Below are 24,907 nucleotides of genomic sequence, written 5' to 3'. Positions count from 1 at the left end.
GTGTCGGTATTAGGTTTGCCCCCCAACTCAAAACAAGTTGGTATGCCACTGCACTGATGTAAGTACTGCGTTAAAAGCGAGGCTCAGATTTCCGTCTGGAAGAACACCCGCAGTGTTTTTAAAGGGTGCCTGCTTTCTGGCTTTGGCATTACAGTGCAATTGGAGCAGCCACTGTTTCCCTGTAAACGCTGACTTTGTGTGCAAAATCTACTGGGAGGCTGGTCTTCCGGTGAGAGTCAAGCAACTGTTTGATCTGTTTTAGCTATGTGTTATTGGTTTATGAGTTTGTGTCATTGCTTCCTTGTTTTGACATCTTGCTTACATGATTTCAAATGTCCTCCACAGGTGTTTTGAAGAAGAAACCTGCACAATTTACATACTTCTTTGCATACCACTGAGGAATGGCAGGCGGTGACCTTGGCCCTGTGCAGATGGTGTCCTTCAGAATAGCCGGGTTCTCCGACGCCCTCGACTGGAGGCCCACGCTGTTCCAAGAGCCCATAATTGCGCAGAAAACGTGTGTCCTCTGCGGGGTTTTATACAGGAAAGCGGTCAGGCTGCCCTGCAACCACACGCTGTGCACAAGGTGCCAGGCCCAGTGTGTTGACGAAGGGAGTGCGTGTCCCGTCGACCAGAAACTCGTCTGCGAAGATGGTCGAGCAGCTGGAGGTCCCTCTCAAGTTCATCCTCAACTGTACTGTGAGTACATAACCTCCCCCCTCACAGTTACTAGTTAAGCTGTCCACCCTTCTTTTCTGCCCATGTGCATTGGGCACAGAAACGTTGCATGTATGGGTCTGTACCCAATTAATTAATTTGTGGGTCATCCTTCAAGAGCGGAAAACAACCGAACTAGTGACACAAGAAGTAAAGCACAATGAGGTTCCTTATGTATCAGTGCACTAATGGTATTTGCACCATTTTTCTGCTTCATTGACTGTCATTAACAACCTTTCCTAAGTTCCTATATTATTAGCATAAACATTTTTTAACCAAAAGACAGTTCACCCAATTTTAATACCTTTTCTTTGGTCCCAGGTTGCCTGCTGGAATGCACCTAAAGGCTGCAGCTTCATTTGTCATGTAGCATGCCTCCTCGACCACTACAAGGAATGTGACTTGAACGTCGTGCCTTGCTGCTTGTGGTCACTCAACTGTGCTGTAGAGTGACGTTTTGGAGCACCTCAAGAATGGTAGCAGCATTCCTCAAGCCACACGTCTGCCTACCGACAGCCCTGCCACCGAAGACATATGAATGTGAAAAAGACTGCATCTCCACGTGGTGAATGATATTGATTGGGGCGAAGCTCTGGTGGTGCTGATGATACTGATTTTATTGTTCATATGTGTGCCGATGGTGCTGATTTTTTTTTTTATTGCTCATAGGTAGTGCTGAGTTCCGGGTTGCGTTTCGACTTCATTATTACTGCTTTATGGTCAGTGAAATGCAGAGCCAGTGGTTCTTCTAGCAGATCACCTTGGATCCGCTAGAAGCCGTGGGAGCGCATCTCCACCGCTTAAAGGGAAACTGAAGCGGTTCTCTATTTGAGAAAAAACATTTCAATGGCCTTCATTCGACCTCCAGGATCAGGAATATCAAGATTATTTTTCAATTTGGTGCACGGAGGCTTCAGAAATTAATTTTTAAAGTACCGCCGAAGCCCCTCCTTCCCGGGGCGTGACGTCACACTAGGAGCGTTCGGAATATCTGCTCTCGCGCATCTTCAGCGCCTGTCAAAGCTATGCACGCGCACTCTTGCTATTTTCAGAAAGGTCAGAAAGAGACGTCACGACTGGTGTCAGTGCTGGGAAATATACCTGGCAAGCTTGCCGTTGCACGCGCTGAACACACGAGCGACACGCGCTTGGAGGCCCGAAGATCCTAGTATGACGTCACGACTGGTCGAATGTTTTTTCGCTTTTTCTCGCTTTTAGTTGCATCTTCGGGGAAAACAAAAGTGATATTCAGATTCACGGGATAAAAATACGCCAGAATTCACCTCTAACTCGTTTTTTTCAAGAAGTGCTTCAGCTTCCCTTTAAGTTAACGGTCCATGTCAGAAAGAGAATGTGTGGTATGGAACGTGGTTATATACGCATTTGAGCATTCGACCACAGCGCCCTCTCGTCTATAAACGTTGAGCCAATGTATGCAAAGTTTAACGCGATTATATACGCATTTGACCACAGCGCCCTCTCCTCTATAGACGTTGAGTGGCTACATGCAACGTTTCATCCATGACAGAAGCCTCAGCTCTTGAGTTAGTACCACATCTCAGAGCCCCCTACTTGTCCCGCAGTCGTGGCCGAGTGGTTAAGGCGATAAACTAGAAATCCATTGGGGTCCCCCCGCACAGGTTCGAATCGTGTCTACTGCACAAACATTTTTTTCTTTTTATGTGAGCATGGACGCCGTCCGGACGGACGGACAAGGCTAGACCCTAAGGAGCTTCGCCCCTAACAGTTAATTTCAGTATTTATCCATTGGTTTCGATAAACCAGTGTCAGTTTTGTTTTCATTCATTGTTCTCTTTTTTTTTTAATAATTTCAAGGGGTAAATACTTTGAGAGTTGCTATATTTCAGAAAGTGAGATAGCGCAATGAAAGATAGATAAAGCTGTATTGAGTCGTAATGCTACTCAACAAATAAAATGATAACTTTTATTCCGTTATAAGCAGTGCACGATTTTCTAAACATGTGTCTGAAATAACCCCTAATCATAACACCATACAGCACTATGAAGTTGAACTAAAAAATTTCTCAACAAAAGCTGAATTTAAAAAAATGAAGTTCCCATCAAAAGCAACAACATATATACAAGCATAACTAAAATATCACTCCTGACTGTTTGCTTTCTAAATTAGGTGTGAAGTCCAAAATCTGATTAGTCTGCAATCAAAACTAAAACAAAACTAACACAAAACTGAAAGCCGTTTACAACTCCCTGTAACACCAAATTAGAGTGCAGCTCTTGAGGAGGAGGAGGGGAAGGTGTGGAGAGGGGGCCATGCCCCTGCTCCTCTCCTGCTCGCGCCCATTTAAGGAAAAATTTCCCGCTAAATTTAACGGGGAAATTTTTCCGCTAGATTTAGCGGGGAAAATTTTCCGCTAGATCTGGCGGGGACATTTTTCTGCTAGCGGGGAAATTTTTCCGGTAAATTTAGCGGGGAAAATTTTCCGCTACATTTAGCGAGTAATTTTTTCCGCTAGATTTAGCGGGGAAAATTTTCCGCTACATTTAGCGGGTAATTTTTTCCGATAAATTTAGCGGGGAAATTTTTCCGCAAAATTTAGCGGGGAAAATTTTTGGCTAAGTTTAGCGGGGAAATTTACCCGTCATGCACCACGCAGAAAACGTGGGAAACTAAATTGAGGTTGAGGTCACGCGACGTCTATTTCCCCGCTAAATTTAGCTGGGAAATTTTTCCACTAAATTAAACGGGAAAGTTTTTCTGCTAAATTTCACGTGACAACACATTGATTCAAGTGATGTCACGTGCGACGTCATTATGGGAAACGTCCCATAATGCAACGCGTGGTTGAGCCGACGGCGATGCCTCTCAACCCGGAAACGGGCGCCTAAGAGCTGCACTCTAAAATGTAAACAGATTTAAGCAGGCCTAAGGGCTGTTCACTAGCCACAATCCAATTTTGATAGTGAATGAAACTATTAGAGTTCTGACACAGAAGTATTTCTTGGAGGCTCTCGACCAGCTAGAAAATATAATTGGAGATCTCTAAAAAGTAACAAAGTTAATTCAAGTTAAAACACCAACTCACATAGCAACATTTTTTTTAACAATACACTGTAATACATGCAAGGAAAGTATAACTTGCAATCCTTTTCTTACATCAGGCTCTCAGAAAAGTTAAAAGCTCTTTTTGCAAAGCTAAGCAAACCAGTACTTGCTGAATCCTAATTAATGTACAACAAATATGAAGAGAATTTATGACTCTATCTCTAAGAACATGTGGAGTGTATTGCTTTCTATAAACCCACCCGTTTCAACCTCCTCGACTGTTGTCAGGCTCTGTGCTCCATATCCAAAATTTGCTTGCTTTTTGGGCCTCAGAAAGCATTCCTGGTATTCATCTCCACAGTTACCAGGATTTACCTTGTCCGAAATCACACTTGATTGGTCTTTGGGGTGAATGACACCAACCGTGTAAACCTTGCGAAAGGGCCACTCCAGCTGCTCGTCTTGTTTCCCGGGGTGTATCTGTATGTAGCACCCAATGGCGCCCTCACCCTCCTTTAGGTCGATATCAAAAACTTGGGATATACTATAACCGTAAATGACCCTTGGGGGACTCTCTATCGACTGCAACCCTAGCTCAAGTGCTTTCTTCTTCAGGTCTGTCCACCCCTCAATGTACCAGTGGACCCTCACAGGCTTACAGTGGCCTAGCAAACAGAGCTCCTTGCTCACATGCTCTTTGTAGTCGGTCATTGTTGCTTGAAGAACTCGCAGTTCTTCGGCGAAACCGGTGGTGCAGACCGTGTTAAGGCTGTTCAGCTGTTCAGCAAGCTTGGAAGCCTCAGCCTCCGTTTGGCCCTTCCATCTTGCACCCTTCGCCCTGACGTCTTCGCTGCACCGGTTCAGGCTGGTCTGCAGCGACATGAGGTCCTCGGAGATCTTTCCCGTGGCTCTCTTCATCTCGAGAAAAGCACTGCTGACGTCCTTGAGGTCTTCTGTGGCAGGGTTGTCAGTAGGCGCACACTTTGCTCCGCGAATGCTGCATCCACTCTTGAAGTGCTCCATAATGTCGCGCTGCAACACTGAAGAGCGGCACAGGCAGCAAGGCACGACGCTGAAGCCGCACTCCTTGTAGTGGTCCAAGAGGCTGGCTGCAGTGCCGATGAAGCAGCAGCCTTTAGGTGCATTCCAGCAGGCAACCTGGGAAGGACGGAAAAATCTACAAAGTATGTCGAAAAAGTATGTGCCATGATTCAATTACACTATGTATATGCCAAAAATGTAGTAGCTTCGTTCGATTTCTAAATCGAAGACGAAAAACAGTAGAATTTTGTGCAAATGCTGTTGACGTCAGATGTGTAGGTGACAAAGAGGCCTACTTCTGGTGTTGCTATTGTTGTTGTGTACTGTTGGTCTCCACTCACTTATGTAGAGGGTGCTAACTGTTACGTGGAGTAGTTCTGGTCATATTGAGAGCTCGGAAGTGAAGATGGGGCATTTCAACTAAGAGCAGTAGCAGAGGTTACGGCAACTCACCGTACGGTTCAGGAGATACTTGAGAGAGACGTCCAGCTGTTCAGCATCATCTTCGCAGAATGGTTTCTGGTCGACAGGACAAGCGCTTCCTCGTTCGACGCACTGGGCATGGCACTTTGCGCACAGTGTGTGTACGCAGGGAAGCCTGACTGCTTTCTTGTACACGACGCCGCACAGGACACAGGCTCTCTGTGCAATGATGGGCTCTTGGAACAGCATGGGCCTCCAGTCGAGGACTTCGGAGAACTCGGCAACCCTGAAGGATGCCATTTCCAGTTGGGCACCATCGCCCATTCCGTTGATGGCAGGCATAGAATGCTGTGAGATTAAAAACATCAGATCGGATGACCATAGAATATTGTTAAATAAATTTGGTTGAGTGCATTCCAAAATTATGTTCTAGATGATATCCATTGTACAGGCATCTTGTTCAGGAGAACAATGTAAAATTCTTTTGTTTCCCTAATTTCTTTAGTCATTCTTTATGGCTTTACTTTTTCTTGAAGCATTTTCAATAAGCAGGGAACCTAAAAACTGACATCACTCGTTTTTGTACAAATGCTACTATGTTTGAGGCATCTTTTGGTTGATTCTTGATATGTGTAGCACCTTTTTGCCCAAGAACTTTTGGGGACAACTGAAATGAAAATGTTCTTAAATGCTCGCCAAGATTCTTATCTGTTCATGACATATGAGGGCCCAACTACCCAGAACACAATTTGCGGCTCGAAATTCGTTTTCTTTCTGCCCGAAAACCACCGATCGAGAACTGGCCGGTTTGAGTTGCGCTCACTCTCTTCTTTGTGGTCACATGCCATTCTCTATGGTGTAAACATGACCATCAAATATAATCAAAGTCGCGAAGCATTGCAGAAACACACTCAATATTAAAGATGGAAAAAAATATGATACCTATTTTTTGTGGCTTTTAAAACGCCGCAACTATGTTGATAGAAAAAAAAAAGTTGCACAGCCATGCGATTTTCGGCCAACTCTCTCCTCCCCCATACTTCTTCCTCCCAGTCCAGGTTCGGTTTTGAGTAGTTTCGTTTTTTTTACTTTATTAAAAATAGTTACATGTGACGCTGTAGCAAATATTGATTGGCTAGTCTTCTGACACCATAACAAATTGCCTGGCAAAAAAGTGAAAAAAAAAAAAAAAACATTTTGGGGGGTGTTGGTGTCCCTTTAACAAAGAGTAGCGGTAGAGCGGCAGCCATGGATGTACCCTTTATAACTGTACCCTTTATAACGGGCAGTAGCTTAAGCCGACAGATTTCTGTAATTACCACCAGGCCATGATCGCCAGTATGACGTTCGGGGATCCAGTAAAAAGAAAACTAAAAGCATCGCCCCTGCCTCCTCTCTCCGGCAAGGGAGTCGCTATTGTCTGCACTAAAGTCACTGGATCCTGGGAAAGTAACGCCAAGCTCCCCGTGTGGTCGCCATCTTGGTCCGTGAAATGAGCAATTTCTCCTTGACCCCTCCGTTCTTGGTGAGCCGATTTAGATTCGCTGGTGACGGGTAGCTTTATTGAGTCGTTTTTTGTATACCGAGATTTTGCTAACCACACACCGGCGAAACAAGCGTACATGTTCGTACCTCCACCAGATGCTGTGTCGGTGCTTGGAGGCACTGAAAAATAAGTTTACTGTCTTGAAATGCGCAAGAAGTCAACAATATAACTGTAAGAGATCCATGGAGATGGGCATGATTAATAAGTTGATCGCATACAAAGTGCCAAAGACTCTTATATTGGCGAGGAACGCTTCCAGTACGATGATGCTCCATGGTGATCTTGGCGTGACTGGTTTAGAACGACCCCCTGGAAACTTCGAAGATTTAAATGGACCAAGATGGCGATTTCCATGGCAACGTAGGCCAATTAGCCAATCGCCTTGCGAGGTTTGGATCGTCTGTATGTTAGTATCTGTTTGTGTCCGGCTAGCAGGTAGGGAAGGTAATGGCGCTACTTTCCCAGGATCCAGTGACTTTAATCTGCACCATATTTCTCATTCAATGACCGATAGCGGTTTGAACAGGGATGCGTTTCGCGGGTCCCTATCATTTTGTGGAAACACGTTTCGTGGGCACGTTTCATGCACATACGGTTCATCGACAACTTTGTTTTGTAGGAGCTCGTGCCCCTTGAACACAGGCCCCTGAAACGTTTCGTCGACGACACATTTAATTTTTTTTTTACTAAGCCGCGAAAAGCTAGCATTTGATTCACTGGTGCATGTTCCCCCAAGCCTTGCCGTGCCCCCCCCCCCCCCCCCCCCCTCCGTTCTCTCTTAATTTAAACGAGACGTAAAAAGTTTGTGGCGAAAACTGGTTGTGTTTGACGAAAAGTTGCAAGGCCTGTCGATGAACCAAACGCAGGACGTCTTTCGATGGAACAAACTGTTGATCAAAACTCGTTCGACGAACTGGTCGCCACAATAGTATCGCTTCCTTGAAGCACGCTTTGTGGAAATACATTTCCTGGACAACGTTTTATGCACACACGTCTTGTGGACACTGCTGCATTTTGTGGACATATGCTCTTAAAAGTTTCATCATCTTTTTTTTTTTTTTTTTTTACTAACTGGTTTGGATTGAATCAGTGGCTTCATTTTGTTTGCTGGAAGCATACCGAAACTAAAGCGGACTCACCCAGGCAGATCCGTTAAGGCTCGTTCACACACTTGACACCGAGTAGGATGAAGACGGACAATACCGGTTTTTAATCTCTTGCGACAGCGTACAACCTGCTTCGCAGCAGCGTATCCGGTCCTTTGCTGTCGCAAGGGGCTAAAAACTGGTCTTCTCTCACTCGGTTGCAAGTGTGTGAATGGTGCTTAAGTTTCACGGCAGTCTGCCTTTTGTTCTGTTTGCAACTACCAGCAGCAGTGGTGTGTGCCAAAACAAAAGGCAACACAGGGAAACAGAAAGATAAAACAAAGCTTGGGACAGTATGAATTTCATAAAAGTGAATGCACCGAAACAAGGTGGTTACGAAACATCATAATTTAACACCTTGAGATCAAAAAGTTGGTCGGGTCTCGAGTCTTGATGGAGATTATCTTTATGGGTGCTTGGCAGCAGATACTTGTTATCGGAAGCATGTTTTAGCCTGTCAATCCCCGTCTGGTCAAATCTTCGCTACGTCACGTACCGTTTTCTTTATCTTTTCTTGTTTTGGTGTGGCCGAATAAACTCGGCTGTTCTTGAGATTTTGTGTTGTGTTGTCCGTTTTTTTGGTCTTCCTAGTCCCAAGGTTTTAAGTAATGATGACTTTCTGCGCTCCGCAATAGAGCAGCACCGTTGTACACACTTTGTCAGTTCTAGAGAATATCTCTTTGAAGCCAATGTCGTGAGGCAAAGCCCCTAACTAAAACGAAAACAAGCCAGCTCAATTTGACTGATGGTTTGTTGTCACTTTTCTCGATTGGAGGTTATATGCTACTCAGTATTTTGCAATCACAAGTTAGTACAAGTCACTGCGAGGAGTTAGAGTTTAAAAGAAATAAAAGATAAAGTTTCTTTTTAAATATTCCTGTGCAATTTTGCTACTTTTAGCGAAATGACTTACGCTTCTGAAATAATAACGAAACTACAATGATGGCTAAGCAAATATTTTTTTTATATATTATTAAGAGTCATTTCAAGATGCAACTTTCGATATATTGTGCACGTTTTCCATTAAGTTGTTTGTTGGTAAGTAATTTGGGAAAACGTGTTTCCTTTTACGTTTCATAATTTCTTTTCATAGAAATATATAGTTGTAAGTGTTATTATTTAGCAATCAAGTAATAAATTGTCTATAAAATAAAAGAAATATATTTTTTTTAATTACGTGCCTGCATTGGTACGACATTGGCGGCTGCGCAAATTACCATAGTGAAATCTTGGCAATGTCCATGCCTCGAGCGTCTCAATTTTATATCGCTGGGAAAATTTTAGCTACACCGTTCACATAGAGCCGAATGTTCTTTCCAAGAGCCTGGCTTTTCCATATACGGTATTTATTACAGAAATATAAAAAAATATGACATGGACGATCATTGTATGATCCGACGTGGAAACGCCCTACTATATTCAATGAGAGGTTAAGAGTAAAGTGGAAGCTCCTCCCGCCTCTTTCCACTTTAGTTGAGCGAACGCTGGAGAGGAGGGCACCTCCTCTCCAGCGTTCGCTTTGCTAAAGAGGCGGGAGAAGCTTACTCTGAACTCCTAACCTGCAACTGACTATACTCATCTGAACGTAGAGACGCATATTGTTCCGGAGTCAGACAAGTGCCTTTCGTCACTGGCTCATTTTTGCCAAGCTAACATGTCAAATTTAGTGGTACTACAAAAGAGAAGTCACTGGCAGATTTGTAGGGAGATTTAACAAGGGAAAGAGCTCAGAATTGTGCTGTATAGGTAACATTTTCATAGTATGCTCATTTTCGTAAAATTCCGTCTCATGGGAATAAACATTCTTTCGGTCTGCTTCCTTTCGCTTAGTACCGATTTCTCAACTGAACGTTCCCGCAAAAACAGGACGCGAGGCTTTTTCGAGGCAAAATGATGGGACGGTGTCGATGAGCCTCTAAAACGGGGCTGTCCCGCCCAAAACGGGATGCCTGGTCACCCTACCTAATCTTAAATTAGGAGACAGTCGGCCCACGCGCGAGCACACATTGCTCCGCTTTGGGAAACTTTAATGTGATCTCAGGCCCGAGCTTGCAACAGGCCTCATCGGGATGGATGAATGGATGCTAACGGCTGTACCCTTCATAACGGGCAATAGCTTGCGCGACCCAGACTAGAAATTAAATACCAAAAGCATGATTTTCTTTCTTTGCCAATTTGCTTCTCCTCTGCAATTTCGCAACTATCACCAGGGCGACCTTTGGGGGATCAAGCAAAAAGGCAAACCCCCCCCCCCCCCCCCCCCCCACACTTCCCCGGCAAGAGAGTTGCCAATTTTCCTCTGGTCAAACCTAGTCAATGTTACCCCCCGCACCAGGCCCACTGGAAGACAGGGTTGAGACTTAGGGTCGGAGCCACGCGGGAGGGAGTCCCAATTTTCCTTTGTTCTGTCTGTCACCAGCTGTGTCAGTTAGTTGTATGTCATTCAGTTCTCTCTAGATAATTTCGGGTTTGGCAAACTAGGCAGTGTTGCCAGACTGGGCTATTTATATCCAAATTGGACTACTTTTTGTTGAATTCGGCATCGAAATTAGGTGGTTGGCTATGTGGCTCTTCTTGGGCTATCTCTAATTCTTGCTTGGCTGCAGCAGGAAAAATACCCTAAATTAATTTCAATTCACAAAAATTCCAGAAAACTACCGTTTTAAAGGCAATGTATGCAGAACAGTTTAATGGTCAATGCTATACGATTTTTCATCCGCACAGCCATGACAAGAATTCCTGTCTTGTGTTCCATGCAATTACTTTTTGTGTGTTTTGAAAGTTTTAGGCTGGACTACGGAGGCAAAGAGTGCAGTCTGGGGAAGTTTGGTCTTTATTTAGGAAGAGTGCCATTCTTATCGTTGGGGTTGTACTGTTCGAGAACCGAAGTTCCCAGTTCGGAAAGGGGTTCAACATTTGATGTTCAACTGAAGACCTTGAATGGTTCAAACTGTATAACAAAGGTTAAGTGAAAAATGTAACAAAGAATGGTTCTGTGATGTCGGTGCTCAGATTTAAGATTGTGGCTGGATAAGGATTTGAGGAAATAAACAAGGTAGCTGAATTTGAGATGTCCCTTTTCCTTTTTCATCTACCGAGTTTTTACCCTTTACTGCAGTTTCGAATAATTTTCAACACAATCAATGTCCACCAGCTTGCCTGCACATTCACTGTATTTTCGTGATCCATCAAAAGCTTTTTGTGACAAGTTCTCAATTAAAATGATGTATGCAAATTGTGACACGCCTGAGGGATGGATGCACTTGAAAATGAAACGAGTGTGTTGTCACATCTCGGAAGGTATCAATAAAAATGTTTCAAAACAGTATTTCTGTGTTCAACCATTTTGTCTACTACTTTTCTTTTGCTTTGGCTATGTTGGGCTATTTCTGCCAGCCATTTGGCGGTTTGCTAGCCAGACCATCTAACAACACTGAAACTAGGCTACCAACCGATACGAAGGTGTTGGGGGAATATGGAAAGGAATTATGGTGCCGGGACTGTCTTGTGGCAATGTGGTATTATGCATTAACTCTGAGGTTTTTGGAGACCCGGCAGAGGAGCCTGGGCATACTGGCACTGCAGGTACATGGGAATACACCAAATGAAGGAGTGCAGGGATACATGGGCTGGGCATCTTTCGAGGTCAGAGAGGCGATCAGCAAGTTGAAATTTGAACAAAGACTAGGCATAATGGAGGATACACGATGGGCTGAAAAGGCATAAAAGCATTTACTGTAAAATACCATGCATCCGCTTATTCCGCACTAAGCGCCCTTCCCCAAAATTTGAAACACCGGAAAAAGTGTGCACAGTGCATATGTAAAATTGATTACCTCACATGCGCCCATCCCCTATTTTTTCGCGATTATCTTCAAATTTTGAGTGGGCACTTGCTCGGTATTTTACGGTACGTATGAAAAGTTTTAATATTAAATAAACAAACCAAACCGAAGACCTGAAATTCTAATACAAACAGTTAAGTGCTGGGGCAGAATAACCTTCCTGTGGAAAAGAAAGTAAAAGACCCCAAGAGAAAAAAGTGGGAGGAAAGAATGCAGGGAAAATCAGCTTTAGGTATGTATAAAGGATGAAAACTGGAAATATGAAAGGAATGTCGGTATGAGAATTCACGGGGGAGCTCGTTGTTATTTGAGGCTAGAACAGGAGTATTGAGGGCTAGGATATAGAGGACAAAGTATGGGGAAATGGGTATGTCATGTCCTGTATGCGAAGGGGAGGACGAGACGATAGAACATGTGGTGTAGGGGTGCAGATTGGAAGACTGGTGGTAATTATCTAGGGAGAATTGAATGACGCATAACTAACTAGCACAGCTGGGGACAGGTGGGATGGAGGAAAATCGGGACTCCCTCCCGCATGGCTCCGGCACTAATTCTCAACCCTGTCTCCCAGTGGGTCCGGTGTTGGGGTAACGCCAACCAGGTTTAACCAGAGGAAAACTGGCGACTCCCTCGCCAGGGAGAGGAGGCGGGGGGTTATGTTTTTAATTTTTTTTTACCCAATCCCCCAAAAGTCATTCTGGCAATAATTGGCCCTGCCTGGTGACAGTTACAAAATTGCAGAAGGGAAGCAAATTAGCTTAGAGAGGCGAGGGGAGGAATCATACGATGTGTTACTAATTTCTAAACTAACGAGGCAGGCCAGTCGGGGTCATCGGCGCGCCGTCAAGCGCGACAATAGTGGCGAGGTGGAGGAGGCCTGGCAGGTATTTTTCACCTTTAAACGCAAGCTCCAAAACCTTCAACTACGCATAAAGTTGGGCGAGTTGGTTTGACATCATAAAACAGGAACAGCGCGAAAATAAACGAGAGACGAGTAGAAGAGGTAACGACAGACACGGCGTGCACTTTATATAAACTAAAATGACTGAGGCTAACCAGGTCAAAATAAAAGAGTTCCGGGATGGCGGGAGAGCAGTTGTTGAAACGTTCTGGCGATATGTCAGGTCGATGGACAGGATAGACCCAATGCTAAAGCTTCTGGAGGACCATGCAGTACAAGTGGTACACGACTTGGCAGAGCACCTGTAGGAGCACCTGACAATCTATTTGGGTCACAAGGTCCACACACACCAATAGTGCCTCAAGCACAAGAGACACCAGCAAGGACACCAAACGAAGTGACAAAACCAGATTATCCACAAACACTTGGACAGCCGGGAGACCTGACATTGGAGGTAACGGAAATTCCCTTCAACAAAGCGACTGCACATGTTCAGAAGCAAAGGGCAAAGATGGCATATCTGCAGCACTAATCAAGTGCATGGGTGAAGAAACGAGGACGCAGTTATCAGGCCTCCTCGCCGACATCATTTCGGGAAGCCCAGTTCCAGACGATTAAATGCGGGGTAGGGTAGTATTTTTGCCAAAACGAGGAGGCAACAAGAAGTGATTGCAGGACCACCGACCTCTACCTGTGATTAGCGCCATTTACACAAATCTGATAAAAGAATGGATGTGTGCATGGGTGGAGGGAAATGGAAAACTCACAGAGCTCCAAAACGGCTTTTGAAAGGATCGGCGACTGGAGGAGAACCTGTTTTGTACTAACACAGCTGATAAAGATAGCCAGGAAAGAAGGCAGGGATTTTATATGTTGCTCCTTGGACGTAGCCAAGGCTTGTGACAGCGTGCCTCACCGGTCCTTACTTCAATGCCTCAGGAGACTTGACATGCACGAAGAACAGACAGACTTGCTACAGAAACTCTACAACGGGGGCGTAGTTACAGCAAAGTTTGGAGGTGTGGTGTCCACAATCGTCAAAGTGGAGACCAACCTGAAACAGGGCTGCCCACTCTCACTTTTGTATATGTTGTGCACAGCAGAGCTGGAGCAACTACCGACGTCTGGACTTGGTTTCATACTTTGACGGATTGAAAATGAATGTGTGACGCACAGGGCTATTCTGGGTCTTGCATACGCAGATGATGTTGTCCTCATGGCAGGTGACATTAAAACGTTACATATGCTAGCAAACATTTGCGGGCAACAACTCCCAATGCTTGAACTCAATTTTAATATCCAGAAGTCAGCGGAGGTACAATTCTCCAGGCACTGCGCTGACAGCAAAGTACTGAAACTGCAGACGGAAGACGTCATGATGATAAAGAAAAGTATAGATACCTGGGAGTTACACTGACCAACGCACCAGACTACTCTGCCGAACATCAAGCACATTGTTGAAAGGCGGTAAAGAGAGGGCAGAACATCTTAAGTCGGCACATTCAATGGAGTTGTAACAAGTACATGATGATTAGGAAGTTAGGGACAGCTATGCCAGTGCCCGGCCTCATATTTACAAGCGCGATCGTCTACATCTCGACCGACACGCATGCCCGGTTAGGACAAAGACAAAGAGATGTCGGTTGTCAGGTGCTGAGCTGTCATGGCAATGTGGCGATTGAGGCCATACAAGGAGACATTGGATGGTCGACATTTGAGGCACGGAGGCCTCCAGCAAGCTCAGCTACCGTGGTCGGATTTTCCACATGAATAAAAGCCGATGGGCCCGGCGGGTGTTTGATTACATCAGTTTTAACTGCATTCAGACAGGCTGGGTGAAGCGTGTCTACCATCTTTGCAAGTACGGTTTTTTCTCTGACCCTATCCACGAGACATCTGTGACCAAGTGGGCCAGTGAGGCAAGACGACGAGTACAAGAAGCGAAGACAGTACACTGGGTCAAGGAAGCAGGCTCAAAATCATCTCCAATTCTACATCGCCCAAAAACCCAGTATAGAATCAGAGAGCTTCTACGACAACAGCTTGGGCAGCCGTCTCATGTTCAAGGCCTGAGCGGAAGCACTGCGAACACAACTATATCGACAGCAGTTTGACCCCTCGATAGAGACAATCCAGTGTAGCATCTGTGATCGGGAGGAGGAGACAATCGACCACTTGGTCCTGCACTGTCTGGGCTTGACTCAGATATGATATGATGAGGCACACACAGCAACCAAGGGTCGATCAACCACGACGGAGGGCGGAGCATGCCGCCGACTCCCGTGCCGGCACCAGTTATGCTACAGCAGGCGCTGGGCTTCCATCCACCCACAAGCCAATGCAACGTCAGAACCGAGAGGTGGATAGTCGACACTACAAAGCGACGACTGCAAGATGGGTGGAGGAAAAAAGACTAATATGGGCACTAAGGCCGCAAGCTTGGAACGTCAATACCTAATCACCCGTTACAAAAAGGAAAGCCACATGCATCATCATCATCATCATATAAAGGGTACAGGCATAAGCGTCCATCCATCCATCCACTGGATGCCGGCGACCGAGGCGATGTGCGTGGAAAACCGCTTTTGGTGAAACGTCACACAGTGTCTCGATCACGACCTACTGTAATCCTGACCTGCCGACAGAAGGGCCCCCTATGGGGCCAGTGTCGCCGGCGGTGTGCCTGGTTTCACCGCTGAGGGCGTGCGGTAAAGTTTTTTCTGGGACCCACACGCAGCTCACAGCCTGCCTTCCCTGCGGCCTGCCACTTCTGCCACTAGCTGATTACCGCTCTTCCTTCCCTTCCGCAGGGGTCCACCTCGCCGCAGGGCGGCGCCAGCGGCGGGACCAACCGTTTTCGCTCGTAGCAGGACAATAAAAGTTTTTCAATGTTGATCAAATCGTCTCTGTCTGGCTGTTGAGGGGGCTAGGGGGCGGTGCCAGGAGGTAGAAAGAGATTGTACTACAGCACCGAAGTGCTTTTACGTTTTCAAGCTCTACAACTTGTACTTGAGCTTGAACCGTAACGATCCGCCTATTGAAGCTGTCTAATAAGTATGCGCGTGTTCGACCCACGCTTCATCTGTCAGACAAGCCATCGTGGCAAAGCAAAGAACCGTCTTGTTTATAGACACCAGTGAATATATACAGATGATTCGGGTCATGTGGCCAGTGATAACAGTTCGCGAGGAATCGGCCCGTTATCAGGATGACATCACACATCTGCAACTGGCGCGAGGCAATAACTATGACGGCAGCTGGTGCCCCTAGTGGCAAAATATTTCACACGCGCAATGGCGAAATCATGGTAGGAGAACTATTCCGCGTACAGGTCAAGACCAGATAACGGATGGATGGATGGATGAATACGGCTGAGCCCTTTGAATCGGGCGGTAGCTTACGCCACCTAGCCATTTTGTTTTACCATTTAAGCTTAGAATATTTAAATGTGAAATCTATATTCTACCTATATATAAACGCAGCCGCGACTTGCGCGCCTCAAATTGACGTGCGGATGTCTTAGGAAGCAAAAAGACCTTTAAGTGGTGCCATGCACTCATAGCGTTACGAAACGCTGCAGATTCCGTGTGTACTAAACACCGCGCGCTGTCGCTCCCGTCTGTCGGCAGCCTATGGTTGGCAGCTCAGGATTACAGTAGGTCGTGGTCTCGATTAAACGAACTATCGATGAACGGACGCAATGTCGACAAGACAGTCTGTAGATGAAAAGTCGTTTGACGAACTGGGCGCCAACGTCGGTGCGCGTCGAAATCGGAAGAGGCGGGGATCGAACCCCTCATCTCTTTGTCCCGTGGCGCGATCAGAGCTTGATGTGAAATGAGCACAACCCGAACTCGCTGTTAACACACGATAATAATCAGAATACAACTATGGCCAGTCACCCGTGAATAATGAGCTGACTATTGACAGAACTGACTCTTAACCCATTGTCCGTTGGCATCGTCTCGCTAGTAGAAAACGAGACCTACAAAACGTCCTCGCGGTGAAGGTGTAGAATCAAATGCTGAAAGTTCCGACGAACAAGAAGGAGAAAGATAGCGGGCTTACCAATCTACGAATCTCGTAAAAGGGTTGATAACTGGGCTAGTTGGTAGTTAGACATATTAACGGCGTTAGCGCACACGTATGAGGAAGAGAGAAGGAAGAGAGAAGCGCTCTTTTCTGTCCCTTCTCTCTTCCTCATACGTGTGCGCTAACGCCGTTAATATGTCTACGAATCTCGCTTTTTTGTGCAGTGAAGGGCCTTACATAAATATCAATATTCACCGCGTGGGCACGACGTAACTGACGTAACTATGGTAGAACTAACGACAGCGACGAGAGCTGCGAGAGCTGTCGACCTGTCGCCTCTTTCAAAAATGTAAAACGCGCTTCGAGTTGCGGATTGGCTAGAGAGAAGCCAGATGGCCAGATCTCAACTGAAGTCAAGTAAATATATTAGCGTTGTACTGGTGATGATACAAAACAAGTCTTTTGTGTGTTTTGTTTTTTTTTGCTTCTATTTTCTTGGTAATTTTCAACGAGCTTGAGTAAACTTAGAGCGGTAAACCAGCGGTCAAAAATGGCACCCCCCCGGTTGCCGCCATCTTGCCTGTTTGCCACATTAGTGATCACGTGACGTTAAGATGGTTGCGCCCTAAGGTGGGCCAGATCCGCCAGATCAGATTGGCCAGATCGGGGTCAGCAGATGGGCACTCTGGGGCTGCGTTCGAATCTTACTCGAATGGTGCCGAATTATTCCTGCAGATCACGTCACGTGACAAGACAGATGCAGCAACGCTGGACGCGGGTAGGTTTTCGAACGCAGGGGGTACGATAACTTCAACCAAAAGTGAGATAGAAGCTGTGTTCGATTTACTTGCACCTCCTGTGCCAGTGCAGCAAAGTGTAGGGCAGTCTACTTCCGGTATATGTATTGAGATACGACCGGAAGTACACCGCCCCACACTTTTCTGCACCGCTGCAGGAGGTGCAAGTAAATAGAACGCAGCTTCTATCTCACTCCGCTCACTCCTGAAAGAAGTTCTCGTACCTGTTGCGTTCGGAAACTTACCCGCGTCCAGCGTTGCTGCAGCTGTCTTGTCACGTGACTTGATCCGCCGGATGAACTCGGCGCCATTCGAGTAAGATTCGAACGCAGCCCCAGAGTGCCCCTCTGCTGACCGCGATCTGGCCAATCTGATCTGGCCCACCTTTGGGCGCAGCCATCTTAACGTCACGTGATCACTAATATGGCAAACAGGCAAGATGGCGGCAACCGGGGGGGTACCATTTCCGCTGCAGGCAGTGGGTTCCGGTTTACCGCTCTAAGGTAAGACTCAAGCTCGTTGGTAATTTTATACTCTGTACCACGGTTTTAGTAACGTTGCTCTGTACAAGGTGCAAAGCAAAGGGTGCAAAGAGTTTTCTTGCTGGACATCAGTCTGGTGGCAATATGCAATCCAATCCAACCGGAGCGAGCCGCAAAAAGGTTGCCCGACGTCATCGCATACTTTTGACTAGAGGTGTCGCGAACTTTTGTCGAACCAGATTTTTAAGTCGAACTTTCGGGGTTCGACTGGGTCGAACCGGTTCGACGAACCTTCGACCTTTTCCCCGATTCGACCGGTTCGACCACTGGTCTCAATGCATGGAGAATAGAAGGGTAGGAGAGGGCATGACGTCAGCCGCGTAGCCTCCACAAGCCATGCTCTCTTGACGCCTCGCCTCTTTCTCATTTTCCTCCTTACTCTCACCACATCACGTGACCGTAGCTAGCCTTCGTCTAGCCTTCGATCTGATAAAACCTACCGGACGGAGCGCGCGCAAGCCTGCAAGGAATCTTCCTACAATCAACCATCCATCTCGCACGTGACATGTCACGCGCACCAATCGCCAGACAGACCTGCGGTCACGCTGGGCACAAAATCGTTTAAACTTTTTATGACTAGGCTTCACCAATATTGCAACGTGCCCCCTCCTAGTACTTCTAACCTCCTTGTCTCAATGGGTTCGACTTTCTGGACAGTGTGGCCAGACCTTGATATAAGCAGGTCTAGGTTTGGAGAATGTTTTTTAAAGAAAAGGGTTATTTTATTTTATAAACAGTTGCAGTTAAAAGAAACTAATTCTAATCACTGAAGAGGTTAATAACTTAATATTTTTTGTACTGTATTAAGTGAAACAACAAATCAGCGCTGCCCTTAATTTATCCCTTAGCCATTACCACTGATCTCTATTTTAGTAGGCTGGATCGCGGATCGGGACCCCGTCGGTGTCGCCACCGGCAGCCATTGCTTGACACCAGGCAATACACGCAAGTCTATGGGAGAAACGCACAAAAGGAAGAATATTGAAGCACGTACGCTGTGCTGAGAGGCGAGTATTTTATGGTGCGGTGCGATCCTTATGTCGAGTGTTTGGAGATCGAATCGGTATTTGTCAAACGTCGGGTCGCCGAAGGAAAAAATCAAACGTACCGGAGCACCTATGGCTGAGCTGGCAAGCTTGCTCTCGTAGTGGAGTAAACAAAGGGACTTGCCGTCAATAAGACCGTCCTTAGGGAAGCCCAGAAGTTAATGAATGACAAAGAAGTTCCATCTCGACAGCGGCTTTCCGGGAGTGAGCGAATTCTGCGCAGCAAAGCCTTCGAGTCTGTCGTCTGCTAAACCCAGCTCAACGAAACCGCCACCGACTCCGTGGTAACTCTAGGTAACTCTCGCCTCATTGAGCTGCATTACAGCGGAGTCACTCTCGACCACAAAATATTTATTTATAAGAACTGCGAGGGCTGTCAGTTTTAATGTTTGTACGCAAGCTATTTGACGGGCTTATCGAAAAGCATTTAAAAACTTTCAGTGCCGACAGCAGCTTAGAAACAGGGGAAAACGTCACTTTTTCTCGTTCTTCCCATAGAGTCCCATGCATTGGCTGGTGTCAATCAATGGCCGCCGGTGGCGACACTCGGCCCCAGCTGCCGAGGCCGCGATCCGCGATCCAGCCTACTACAATAGAGATCAGTGGCCATTACCATCCAATCCGAAGCCAACTGGCCAGCCTGTCGCGCATGCGCACACGAGTCGAACCTCAATGCAAGGTTCGTCGAATTTTCCACTAAAAGGTCGAAAAAGTCGAACCTGGTCGAACTCGAACCTCGGCCGGTTCGCGACACCCCTACTTTTGACCCTTTTGACTAGGGGTGTCGCGAACTTTTGTCGAACCGGATTTTTAGGTCGAACTTTCGGGGTTCGACTGGGTCGAACCGGCTCGACGAACCTTCGAACTTTTCACCAGATTCGACCGGTTCGACTTTGTAGTTTGTGGACAGTGTGGCCAGACCTTAATACAAGCATGTCTAGGTTTGGAGAATTTTTTTTTATGCAAAGGGTTATTTTTTTTTATTGACAGTTGCAAATAAAAGAAATCAGTTCTAATCACTGAAGAAGTTAATAACTTAATTGTTTATACACTACTAACTGAAATAACAAATCAGCGCTGCCCTTGATTTATCCCTTAGCCGTCATTATCCAATCCGAAGCCGACTGGCCAGCCTGTCGCGCATGCGCACACAAGTCGAACCTAGAGCACTATAGCTCCTTCGGAGCAGAGTAGCGCAATCTAGAACGCCGCCTCTCGGCGACTAGCGGCGAACGCCCGGAGGTTCCAACTGCGGTCAGAAATGCATGGAGAACGTGAGAAAATCGTTGTTTCTTCAATATTGTGGGAATATACGGAATGGCAATCGTTTTTGACATAATAATGGAACATTTTAGAATAATTTGCGCTAAGTTTTGTGCCCCGCAAGGACCTGACTTTTTTTAAAAAATTGCTTGAGCGGCATCATGCAGCAGACGACACGGTGACGTCACACCATTCACGTGACCCGCTCCGGCCAACCCGAAAAGCCCATCTCCGCTGCGAGCAAAAATCGTCTGCTTCAAACGCCATTGCCTTGGAAATTGCCTTCTCAAAATTTGCACACGCATCCGATATTATTAAAACTTTGACAAAATGTTTAGTGCTTTACTAACTTCACGACAGACTAGTTTTGAAAAGTGTGAACTCGCCGTTCATTTTTTAATCAGCCGTGTTGTATCGATCTCCATGTATTCTCCCATAGGGCGGGCCGCCTCCTGGAACCCTGAGTACCACGTGACTCGCGCCGAGCCGCTCTGTCGGCCATGTTGTCGGCAAAACACGGGGTTCAAAGGATTGCGCTACTCTGCTCCGTAGGAGTCTGTGACGTCACGGCGCGGTGGTGGCGCGTCGGTCGCACTTCCGGTCTGGGGCTGTGGGCAGAAGTCCCCATGCCAGACGTGTATTCCTGCGTTGTTTTGAAAGGAACCAGACAAAAACCTGACTTCTCGTCAAAACGCCGCGACTGGGGCCGTACCAAAAGTGTCGAGAAAGGTTTGAAGGTCAGTTTTCACGTGCTCGGTTCGTCCGAGAATCTGGATATGTGCCGTGAAAAGGGAAAAGCAGACGCCGTCGGACAATGACTGCTTGGGCGAGAAGCACTTTGGGTTGAATTCACGGACACTTGTGGTCATCAGATTTATTTGTTTTGTTCCAACATGAACGCCAGAAAACTGTCAAGTTGTGCGGACAACCTGTGGACTACGTTCAGTGCGTCTTCAAGCTCAAACGGCCGCCTGATCGGTCGAACTGTCGTCTGCTCTCTCAAACGTTTCTGCTTGTCGTCTGCTCTCTTAGACGAGGCCGGAAAGATTAAATATTGGCCCGATACTTGCTATACGAAGTAAGTGCAGGCCTCAAAAGACTTAAGTTTGAAGGTTGGTAAGTAGGCTCGATGTAAACAGTAAATACAAGAAGATGATCATTGTAACGAGTGACCATCACTGACTTGCTATGCCTAATTGACTTAGTCCGATTCTACTTGCGATGTTCAGTATCGACGTCGACTATCTCAGCTACGGTTCACGCTTTTGCAGCCCGAACGGCGTCGCGACTGAAAATTGCGAGCGAAATCTCATAATGCGAATCAGGCCTTAGCGTACATACTGCGGCGTCCACGCGGAATGAATCGCCACATGTCACATTATTCACGCGAAGTTTCGCGGTGTAACGAGCCTCGGTAATTTCGCTGACGCCGCTCAAGTAGTCAGAGATCGCCAGGAAGACGTAGAATCAACAATTCGAACGCGAAAAAGGGCAGGGGGACTCACACCGACGCCGACAACATCGCATTTCAATGGTTTGTTTATGGGCGACGGCGAGCTTTTTGCCCACACCCCCATCGCGCATGCGCGGCGCCGGTGGCGTCCGCTAGGGGCGCTCCGGTTTGTTTGTAAACATGAGTTGGTGTCGAACCTCAATACAAGGTTCGTCGAAATTTTCACTAAAAAATCGAAAAAGTCGAACCTGGTCGGAAAAAGTCGAACCTGGTCGAACTCGAACCTCGGCCGGTTCGCGACACCCCTACTTTTGACCACCATGTAAGAGAAGGAGAGAAAGCTGCTTTTGTAAGAATTTTGAGTGACGGGCTCCTGTGCAAATCCGGGTGGCACAAAAGGGGGTCCTGATAAGAGGGGAGCTCCTTCTTTCTCTCGTCTCTGGTGGTCATCGGAGCGCATATGTCGGAGCGCTCTTTAAATGACGTCACACGCAAGTCTATCGGAGTAACGCACAAAAGCATGTACGCTGTGCTCGGAGGCGAGTGTTTTATGGTGTGCTGCGATCCTTATGTCGGGTGTTTGGAGATCGAATCGGTATTTTTCAAATGTTCGAACGCCGATTAACAAAATCAAACGTGCCGGAGCACCTACGGCTGAGCTGGAAAGCTTGCTCTCGGTGTGTAAACAAGGGAATTTGTCGTCAATGAGACCGTCCCCGGGGAAGCCCAGAAGTTGACGAATGACAAAGAAGTTCCATCTCCACAGTGGCTTTTCAGGAGTGGGCGAATAGACTACTTCCATAAAGCCCTGCATGCAACACGGCGCGCGTTGCACTCTGGGAACTAGTTGGCCAGGGAGGAGGGTGGCATGGTTTCGGTTTCGATCGACACATCAACAAGAGATCGTTTTCTGGTCCCGAGAGCGTCATTTGTGGTCTCTAAGCTAACCTAAATTGCCAGACCTCGAAGCTTTAGCACAAGCCTGAGACGTACAGCTTGTCTTAACACATGCTTGTTGTATTTTTGTACTTGAGCCTTCCTGTTAGCGTTCCTATCGAGGTATGTGGACGAGCCAGTGCTGGGAATCTCTACGCTGCGAAGCTCGGGGATCTTGCTTGTGTACGAATCAACAAGCTGTAGCAACCAATTAGTACGCATACACCGAGCTCGCGCCTTTACATTAGTGTTGTTGATCAGGAAGTTTGTTTGCTTTTTGCGTCCATAGACAAAATATTACCTTTTGCAATTACTGTTTTTCTTAATATGCCTGAGTATGTGAGGTAAACCTCGGAGGCGCCACTGAAAAGCTCAATTTTAACACACTTCTTATCTCTTACTGACCCGCAGCACTGCACGAAGTGAAGCCCCCACCCGCTTGCTTTCCACTAATATTCAACATCGCGTATGCGCAGAGTTATCCTGCAATCATATGGGCAAATTCGCACATACAGACCGTTTTAAGAAAGCAAGTCAAGCACTTGTGTGAAGAATGTCGCACCGTTCGCCGGAAGTGCGCCGGTCGGGCATGAACCCCTATGCGCACCGCACAGGGGTTCACGCCCGTCCGGCGCACGGTGCGACATTCTTCACACAAGTGCTCGAACGAATTGAAAGCGCATTTGACGGTTGCTAATGGCCATAATATGTGTTATGTGTTTGTTTTCTTTCTGCCTGAGTATGCCGATATAATTTCAGACACACCGTTCAGGCGCAGATCTTGGGCGTCAGTAAAAACTCGTGCAAAAAGGCTTAGCGAGGAGTAGGGGACGCTTGTTATAGGGCCTCCGTCGTAGCTAGCCGATCTCAGCGTTTGCGAAAAGTTAATCTTCTATCAGCATAAAATTTAGTGGGAGATATATGATGACACGAGGAAGACATCATAGTAATTTTGTGCAGTAGTGAGGTCGAATTTATTGCGTTTCCTTAAAAGTTTATGCGTAAACGCTGGGCTCAACTTTTATACCCTGTGAGGATGCGGCTTGCTTTTCGCCCAATGAAGTAACAAGAAACAGACGTTTGGCAAAAAAAAAAAAAAAAATACGTGTAAGGCTCCATATGAACAAATTTCAGTTCTAGTTCACTAGTACTAGACGGGATTATTGAAATTGAGCTCAAACATGCACTCGTGGGGTGAGGTGACTAAGCCACGACTTACTACGTTCGCATACGCACGCACAATATCCGGTGTTTTGGGAACCAAGGAAAGTGCCCCGGTCTTCGTTTTGTATCGCTCGAGAATGAGTGTATTGTACGTTCGTGAAAAGTCAGACAACCGAAAACGCAAGCAGCGCGTTCGGTCGCGGCGTGATAGCATGAGATGAAGCAGCTCAGTCGAAACCGAAACTGAGTGGCCAACTAGTTCCCAGAGTGCATTGCGCGGTATTTCGCCGCGTTGGGGCGCGTCGGTTTTGGAAGTAGTCCATTCCGCGTAGCAAAGACTTCGAGCTTGTCGTCTGCTAAACCCAACTCAACGAAACCGCCACCGACTCCGCGGTAACACTAGGTGACTCTCGCCTCATTAAGCCGCACTACAGCGGAGTCACTCTCGACCATGAAAATATCTATTTAGAAGAACTGCGTGGGCTGTCAGTTTTAATGTTTGTACGCAAGCTATTCGACGGCCTTCTCGTTCTTCCTTTAGCAATCAATGGCCGCCGGTGACGACACTCGGCTACAGTGTACTAGAGTACACTGTAGCCGAGTGCTGCCGAGGCCCAGGTCCGCGATTCAGCTAAAACACAAAACAACGAACGTGCTTGCCGCTAGGTAGCACAAGCTACCACTCTAATCGTTCTCGTTTCATACAAGAGCCCACTGATCTCTATGCAAGAGCCGAATTTTACTGGATTCGCTCTGGATTTTTTACAGAGCCGTACATCTAGCATTTAGTTACAAAAGATGGTGGAACATTTTGCAGGATGATCGGCTGTGCAGCTTACTTCCCCCATTTCTATGACCACTGACCCTTTCTGACACCACATTTAAAAGAAAAAACATTTTTTTTTCTGCAGCCAAGGAAGGGCTTTAAGGTAGGATGCCCATTTATAACCGCTTACTGCATTAAACTCACAAAGGCGTTCGCTGTAACCTAGGCTGAATTCCTCCCGAGATCCGAACCAGCTGATATAATT

General features: G+C 46.6%; 1 protein-coding gene, 1 non-coding gene and 1 pseudogene across 3 annotated transcripts in view; 2 read left to right on the top strand and 1 right to left on the bottom strand.

The window, feature by feature from the left end:
- Positions 1-1,340, top strand: LOC115332501 (annotated as a pseudogene).
- Positions 1,341-3,778: 2,438 nt separating this feature from the next.
- LOC115332518 lies at positions 3,779-19,141 on the bottom strand. Its single transcript, XR_006077421.1, has 3 exons — positions 19,123-19,141; positions 5,237-5,554; positions 3,779-4,900 (listed from the first exon to the last, which is right to left on the bottom strand). It is a non-coding gene; the product is annotated as an uncharacterized LOC115332518 (transcript).
- The window catches only part of LOC8036664 (coiled-coil domain-containing protein 124), a 12,114-nt gene continuing 4,996 nt past the window's right edge, over positions 17,790-24,907 (top strand). Inside the window, exon 1 of one of the 2 annotated variants that reach the window (XM_042288844.1) lies at positions 17,790-17,975. The gene's annotated coding sequence lies outside the window, so the exon portion shown is untranslated. Of the gene's footprint in view, positions 17,976-24,635; positions 24,806-24,907 lie in introns of those variants that run through there. The other variant, XM_029994887.4, reaches the window with a different exon arrangement.

Source organism: Ixodes scapularis, unplaced genomic scaffold, assembly GCF_016920785.2.
Source record: "Ixodes scapularis isolate PalLabHiFi unplaced genomic scaffold, ASM1692078v2 PGA_scaffold11__112_contigs__length_91849675, whole genome shotgun sequence".
Lineage (NCBI taxonomy): Eukaryota > Metazoa > Arthropoda > Arachnida > Ixodida > Ixodidae > Ixodes > Ixodes scapularis.
The sequence above is the reverse complement of the archived record's forward strand: the minus strand, read 5'-3'. Positions and strand labels throughout refer to the sequence as shown.